The sequence below is a fragment of the Tamandua tetradactyla genome, chromosome 13 (genome assembly GCF_023851605.1).
Source record: "Tamandua tetradactyla isolate mTamTet1 chromosome 13, mTamTet1.pri, whole genome shotgun sequence".
In the NCBI taxonomy this organism is placed as follows: Eukaryota; Metazoa; Chordata; class Mammalia; order Pilosa; family Myrmecophagidae; genus Tamandua; species Tamandua tetradactyla.
The window spans coordinates 21,839,716-21,847,693 of NC_135339.1; positions in this window are offsets into that span (position 1 = coordinate 21,839,716).

The window sequence follows — 7,978 nt, forward strand, 5'->3', positions numbered from 1 at the left end:
TATTTCAAAGACAGCGACATTTATAAGGTGTGCTTTTTAATAATGCAGGTGCTGGGATTTTTATTCTCCAAGAAGTTACTAAGTAAATTTTAAAATCCTGGCAGACACTTTAGCCTTTAGGTTTTGTATTTTTTGTGTTTTTTTTTCTTATGGTCTGCCCAGATGCACTTTATTTTGTAAGTTACATTTGAGTCCCCCCAGACTGCATTTTATCTCAAGCAATAAAAATAAACCATGTCTTAATTAAAAACAAGTTTTAAAACCCCAAACCTGTACACTCAAACTAAAGCACATTAAGGATGCAACCAAGGACAATAAAAGCCAAAACCTCCATTTACAACGTCTTCAGCCAATGAATTGTGGGGAATTTATGAGCATCTAATACTCATTATTATTCATGAGTTATCTACATTGATTTCCAGTGCATCAAGAACTGAAGAAACATCTTAGAGAGAAATGGATCTTGTTTGCCTAAGCTTGTGCTCCTATAAACCCAGGAACTGGTGAACACAGAAGAGAGAAATAAATCTCTTCATCCAATGTCTTGGTATGTTTTCTGAAGTTGTTTTTCAGACAGTTCTCTGACAGGGGTGTAGCAAGGAAAGGGAATGTGTTGCTTTTCCACTGACACTCTCCTCTTGGGTTACTTGTCTTTTGAGAAAACTTGGCTCTTCAGATAAGTAGGACTGGAAAGGAAAACAGAGAGATTTACCCCTAAACCTCTCTCTTATCTGTGGTATCTCAGGTACTCTACTAAGATAAACAGCTCAATTAAGAAGTTAACTTGGAATTAGCTTGAATTGGAAACTAAGCATGGTGAAAAATCGCAAGCATGCTGTGCTAGAGAATTTTTTATTTGGGAGGCTCATCTGACCCACCCTCCTGCACCCAAAAATCAGCTGCCAATACGGGCTGGAACTACTGCCAGCTACAGGCATACTGCTTAGCATGGCCCAAGGATCACTGGCAAAAAAAATGGTCTGGAAATAAGTGTTTAAAACTTCAGTTCCTTGTTCCATCCCCTTACTAGAAAGGAAGTGTTTTTTCTGTGATTTCCTTAGCCAGGAATTATGGTCGCTCGCACTGGGAAGATTTCATGCTCTGACCTGTTTGTCCTGGAGTCCTGAGTAAGGGTGAAAAAGTGCACACAGGCAGTTGGAGCCTCAGGGAACCAGGAAGATTTGATCCTTTGAGTTTACTTGCTCGGAGGCAAGTCAGAAAAACAGCCTGATAAGAGGCACCACATCCACAGATGCACTAACAAGTCCTGAATGAAACTTGGGTAAGGTGACAGCAACCAGACACCATGAACTGATTTGTCCAGGGTGCAGTCCATGATGAATTCTGTTTATGTTTGACTAGTCACTTAAGAAACACTGGTCTACACCTCCCTTCAGCTGCCATGTGGAATGCTTTACTTTCTTTGACCAGAAACTGTTCTCTCAAGGTCACAATGAATGGTTACTTCAATCAAGATGGAAGGGAGGGTATAATTAAATTATTAGTTATAAACAACTAGCTGGCAAATTTAAGCTACACACCAATATTCTGCACTCCCACCCATTCCTACATCTTGCTTAAAACCTTTAGTGACTTTTAAATGCATTCTAGATAAAGTCCATCTCTAAGACTGGGCACATCTGCATCTAACCAATATCTCACATCTCCAGCTTCTCTCGGCCCACTCTTCCATGCCAAGTACACACTGTCCCCTCTGCAGGCGTGCCCTTGCTCTCCACCTTATCTGATGAAGACCTTGAAAAAGGTCTCCAAATCCCTGCTTAGCTCCTGCCACCTCTGTGAAATTTTCCTGGTCTTTCCCAGGTAGCCCCCAAGACTTGGAGTATTCCTTTATACTTTGTACTCAAGTGCTTGTTAGGGGCTCAGTTAATATGTGTTGAATTACTGAATAAATAAAAGCAACTAGAACACTCTGTATTTTGTATTTTCTTATTTTGCCTTGTCTGTTTTCTTAACTAGACCATGAGCTTTTCTGTGCACAGACCCACTTGTTCATCTGTGTAAATACCCTGATGCCTAACACATAGAAGCTACTTAATAAAGAAGCACCATCCATACCTATGATTCTCATCCCTGGCTGCACACTGGAATCACCTGAGAACTTTTGACACCGTCCCTCATCAGGCCAATTTAACAGGAATATCTAAGGGTGGGGCCCATTCATCAGTACTCATTTTTTTCAAAGCACCCAGTGCACTTAGGTGGGAAAACCCTTGATTTATATAAATGACAAAGATGCCTCAACATCAAGTAAGAGATTCTGAAGAAGATAGGAGGGAGGTAAGAGATTATAAATTAGCTAAATATTGCTGAAAGGATAGAGTTGTCAGGAATTTTTTGGTTTTGTTTTTGTTTTGCTTCTCAAAGGTGAGGTGACCTTGCACTAGGAAAGTCTTAATAAAGCCTTGGTTTGTAGCACCAGAGTCAGGCTGTACCAAAGAAAATTTGAACATCTGCCTATTTATTACCTCAATACTTAATTTAGAATAGATTCCCAGTCTCAGATTTTGTAGGCCAGTAAAACTTTTAGAAGTTTTGGGGAAAGAAAAAAAAAAGTTTTGGGGAAATGACAGAGCTATCAACTTTTAATTTTGATAATAAGGACACTTTGAAAAAGAACTAATTGCCTCACACTAGATACAAAAATTAACTCAAAATGAATCGAGAACCTGAATATAAGAGCTAAAACTATTAAACTCTTAGAGGAAATTTTACATGACCTTGGATTTGGCCTTGTGTTTCATATGGCATAAAATATTAGATATTACACAAACATCATGAGCAACAAAAGAAAAAATAGTTAAATTAGACTTGATCAAAATTTGAAACTTTTGTGCATCAAAAGACATTATGAAGAAAATGAAAAGATAACCTAGAGATAGGAGAAAAATATTTGGAAATCATATATCTAATGAGGATTTAGTATCTGGACTAGATAAAGAACTCCTCCAATTCAACAACAAAAAGACAACCCAATTTAAAAATGGACCAAAGACTTGACTAGACATTCCTTCAAAGAAGATATACTAATGGCCAAAAGCACATGAAAAGCTGCTCAACATTATTAGTTATCAGGGAAATGAAAATCAAAACCAGGAGATCCCACTGGGATGGCTAATATTTGAAAACTGGAAAATAATTACTGTTATCCAAGATGTGAAGAGATTGGAACCCTCATGCAATGTTGGTGGGAATGTAAAATGGTGCAGCCATTTTAGAAAACAGTGTGCAGTGCCCTTAAAAAGTTAAGCACAGCATTATCATATGACCCAGCAAATCCACTCCTAGGTATATACCCAAAACAATTAAAAAGAGAGACTCAAACAATTATTTGTGCACCAATGTTTATAGCAGCATTATGCAAAATAGTAAAAGCTGGAAACAATCCAAGTGTCCATCAACAGATGAGCAGATAAACAAAATATAATATATGCTATAATGGAATACTATTTGGCCACAAAAAAAGTGAAGTACTGGACATGCCACAATATGGACGGACCTTGAGGACATCATATTGAGTGAGATAAGCCAGGCACAAAAGAGCAAATACCTAGAATAAACAAATTCATAGCGATAGAAAGCAGATTAGAGATTACCAAGGGCTGGAGGAAGGAGGGAATGGAAAGTTTGTTATTCCTCAACAGAGACAGGGTTTCTGTTTGGGATTATGTTAAATTTTAGTAATGGACAATAAATATTGTAAATGTAACTAATGCCACTGGATTGAACATTTAAAAACAGTTAACATGGAAACTTTGATTTATATATATAAAACTAGAATAAAAGTTTTAAACAAAACCACAAGATACCACTTCATACCTGCTAGGATGGCTATAATCAAAATGACAGACAATAAACAGTCTGGAAGCTCCTCAGAGACTGGGTAACATGTGGTAACACATGACATATGACCCGGTCATCCCACTCTAAGGGAAATGAAAACATATGTCCACACAAAAACTTAATGTTCTTAATGGCATTATTCATAATAGCTAAAATGAAACAACCCAAATGTTCACCAGTTGTTAAATGGAGAAACAAAATGTGGTAAATCCATACAAAGGAATATTATTTAGCCATAAAAAGGAATGAAGTAAAGAATTTAAAAAAGGAAAGAGTGAATGAAGCACTGACACATGTACAACATGGACAAATCTTTTAGAAAACATTATTCTAAATGAAAGAAGTCATTTTCAAAAGACCATATATTGTATGATTCCATTTCATATGAAAGGTCCAGAATAGGCAACTCTATAGAGCCAGAAAGTAGATTAATAATTGTCTAAGGCTAGAGGGAATTAGAGGAAATGAGGAATGACTGCTAATGGGTATATGGTTTCTCTTTGGGAGAATGACAATGCTCCAAAACTGGTTGTGTTATCATCGTGATGGTTGCACAACTCTGTGAATATACTAAATAACATTGAATTGTACACTTTGATGGCTGAATTAGACAGTATGTGAATTATATCTCAATAACACTGTTAAAAATCCAAAAGAACAAAAAAAGGGAAACAGTTGCCATCCACTGTGCACATCACTTCATTGAACAGAGGACATTTTAACCTCCAAAATAGTGAGGACATACTCTCTGAATAAAGGTTCACCCTTCCCAGGAAAGGAGGGTGGTAACTTCACACCAACATGCACATTTACTTTCTCCCTCCCTCCCTCCCTGCTTTCCTCCCTTTATTTCTTCTTCCTTCTATTTAAACAGTGAAACTCTCTCTCAGACTTGCTACCTGATAAGAATCTATTTAGGAGTCACGGGACTAAGCTACACTTTTCTAGGGATGAGGAGGGACAGGTCATGTTCAGTCTCATCACTGAGAGTTGTCTCCCATACGTCCAACCCAATGTACTCATCTAATTGGAGATAATTTTCTCTTATATTAGCTTTAATACAAAAGGAAATATACAGTTATGAAGGCCAGTGGCACCAAACTGAGAGTAGGACACCCAGATTTTTATCCATCTCTGCCACTAGCTAAGGAGTGTCCTTGGGCAAATTCATGAGGGGCCTTGCCTTAAAACTCGGGATTTCTGGGAGATGTAAGCTTCGCATGGGCAGCTGTATCCTCAGGGCCTAGCATAGTGCCTGGTGCATAGTAGATGCTCACTATATACTTGTAAATTAATGGATAGATTAAATCAAGGGAGTTTATTTTTTATCAACTCTAAAGTCTTCGCCAGGACTCAAATCCTACAAGTTGGTTAAATAATAAACTCTAAATCCCGGCCCTTAGTAATTTATTAACTCTCCCTGTGGCTCCCAAAAGGTCAATATTCTTGTATGTAAGGTGCCTAAAGAATTAAAGAAAGAGTGAAGATTCTGAATAACTTTCCTTTTTTCCTACCATATTTTTTTCTAATTATAACATTTCATACATTATTCGTCATAAGAAGTTTGAATAATAAAGAAAAGGAGAAAAAAATAGGTGTAGGTTCTAGCCCTCTGAAAGAGAATATTTTAGCAAGTATTCTAATGTTTTACCACGTTCATTATTTCTACTGTGACTGAAGGTTGGGGTAAAATTTTCAGCTGAGGAAACCAGGGCAGTAAAAAGTGACTCATTGGAACTTACTAGAATTTTGAGACTCCTCATTTGGATTGTACATAACATAATCTTTCCATGTCTGGAAATATTTCAACTTTTCAACAGAACTGGAGACAGGGAGCCTAAATTTCTCTTTCCATGCTTAAGGTACCCAATATAGCCAGCAACACAGCATTCAAGTTAACAGCACATCCCAAAGAAGGTCAACAGGGTCAGGCCAGTGAGCCACTGCACCAGCTTAATAGCTGTCTCTTATATTGGTAACAAGGGACTGCTTTCTGGAGGATGTGGTTGAGTTTCATTGTAACAACCTCATCTATAAACTCCTTTGGGGTTGGGATTGGGTTTGATTCATCTATATTCCCTAAAATGTCTTGTGCATGGTAGTAATAAATAATATAAAATTTTAAAAAAAGGTTATGGATCTGTTACCCATATGTTCATTTAAAATCTGTTTTTTTTAATTCATAAATTAGATTGTAAACCTCATAAGCTTAAATATTTTTATGCAGTATCTTACACATCATAGGCATTCATTAAATATGTGACAAATTGGATGGTTACAATTCCTAACCACTGTAAATTACTTCCTGTTACCCAATCTAAAACCATTGTTCTAAGCAATGCGTATGCAACAGGGGTGGCTTTAAAACCTGACATTCTAGCATTTGCCAAACGGGTATGTTCTATATATATTATATATACTACATTTGCTATATATATTTTTTCTACTACAGTATACATGCATATACATAGAGTTGCATCTGCTCCCATCTCAGCCTCTCTCTGAGATCATGAGAACTGTATTTGGAGGAGCTCCCTTCTACTCCCATAATCATTTTAGCTGTCCTCTCCTGGAGTTTGCAGCCTATTAGCCTGCTCCATGTGCCCCACTCAGTGGCTGATGTGACTTGGTGAATCCAGTATCTGGGACTGAGGTCTTCTGATTTGCTTTCAATTGCAACATCACATATGGAGTGTTAATCTTTAGTGAACAGACTCTAATGGCTCTGAGATTTTGTTTCCTGAATCATAACTGATGGCCTGAAATAGGAACTCCAAGTTCATCTTATTACTGGAGTTTGTAGTCTGTCTCTCACTGCGACAGAGATTAGTGTTCACCAGATGTTCCTTGTGCAGCCTTACATTTCACAGCCTTCCTTTCAATTAAATTGGAACTATGTGGCTTGTTTCGACCAATAGACAATGAGTGGAAGTGATGTGTATATTTCTGGGTGGAAAAAGTTGAGAACCAGGGTGGGTCATCCTCCATTCTTCCCCTTTCATTGCATGGTGGAGGATATTTCATGTGATGAGCTACCCTGAGTGGCTGAGTGGAGCAGAGCTGTCTCCTGCCCACCCCCACCCCACCTCCACCTGCTTTGGACATGCAATAGGAGAAATAAACCTTGTTGTATTAAACCAAAGAGATGTTGAAGTTTGTCTACTACAGCAGCAGTAGTAATTAACCTAAATTAATATCGCCCCTAAATGCAAATGTAGTTTGCATTTACCCCAAAGACACAATCACTGAGATTGCAAATGTAGTTTGCATTTACCCCAAAGACACAGTCACTGAGATTGTAAATGTAGTTTGCATTTACCCCAAAGACACTGTCACTGAGATTTAAGAAAGGTACCATTTACTAATACCTTTCTTAAATCTCAGTGAATGTGTCTTTGGGGTGAAAACACTTTCCTCTTCTCAATCCCTCCAAGCACCCCAGCTGACAATGGCTGTGATGGATGTTTATGTTCTTTTTGAGCTTTCTCATAATTTTTTTTTTTTTTTAATGGGCAGGCACTGTTCTCTGGGATGGCAGGTGAGAACTCTGCCTGCTGAGCCACTGTGGCCCACTCTCCCCATAGTATTTTAGTAAAACCATTAATGAGATGGAGAGAATTTGAAAGTGGATGGGTTTCTCCAGGTGAATGGAAGTTGAAAGCCTGGGAATGTACTGTCTTTCTTAGGGAAGAATTCTACTTTTGCCCTTAAAGGAGAGGACAGCAAGTCAGAAGCCGGAACTATCTCAACATTTCAACAATGTAGATTTGGCTTCCAAATCTTCCAAACTTTCTCATGACTATAAGTTGAATTTTGGGGAAAAATGTATATTGCTTTAGAATGCTGCCTCTTAAGAGAAAGGAATTCTACCCCCAGATTCTTTGTGTCCTGGACCTATTCTTGGAGCACTGAGAAATGACCTATAACTTAGCAGCTAATTTGCAAGGTAGTGGAAGTTCATTTTATTCCTGACCATTCAAGGGGTCTGAGGAACTGATATTGGGCAGTGTTATATAATTCTGTGGCTCGACTTGAAACCTCTGAGGATAAATAGTGTGGGAAATGGAGGTGATGAAGTGGGCTGAGGGAGCATGTTTGCTGAACATGGCTTTGG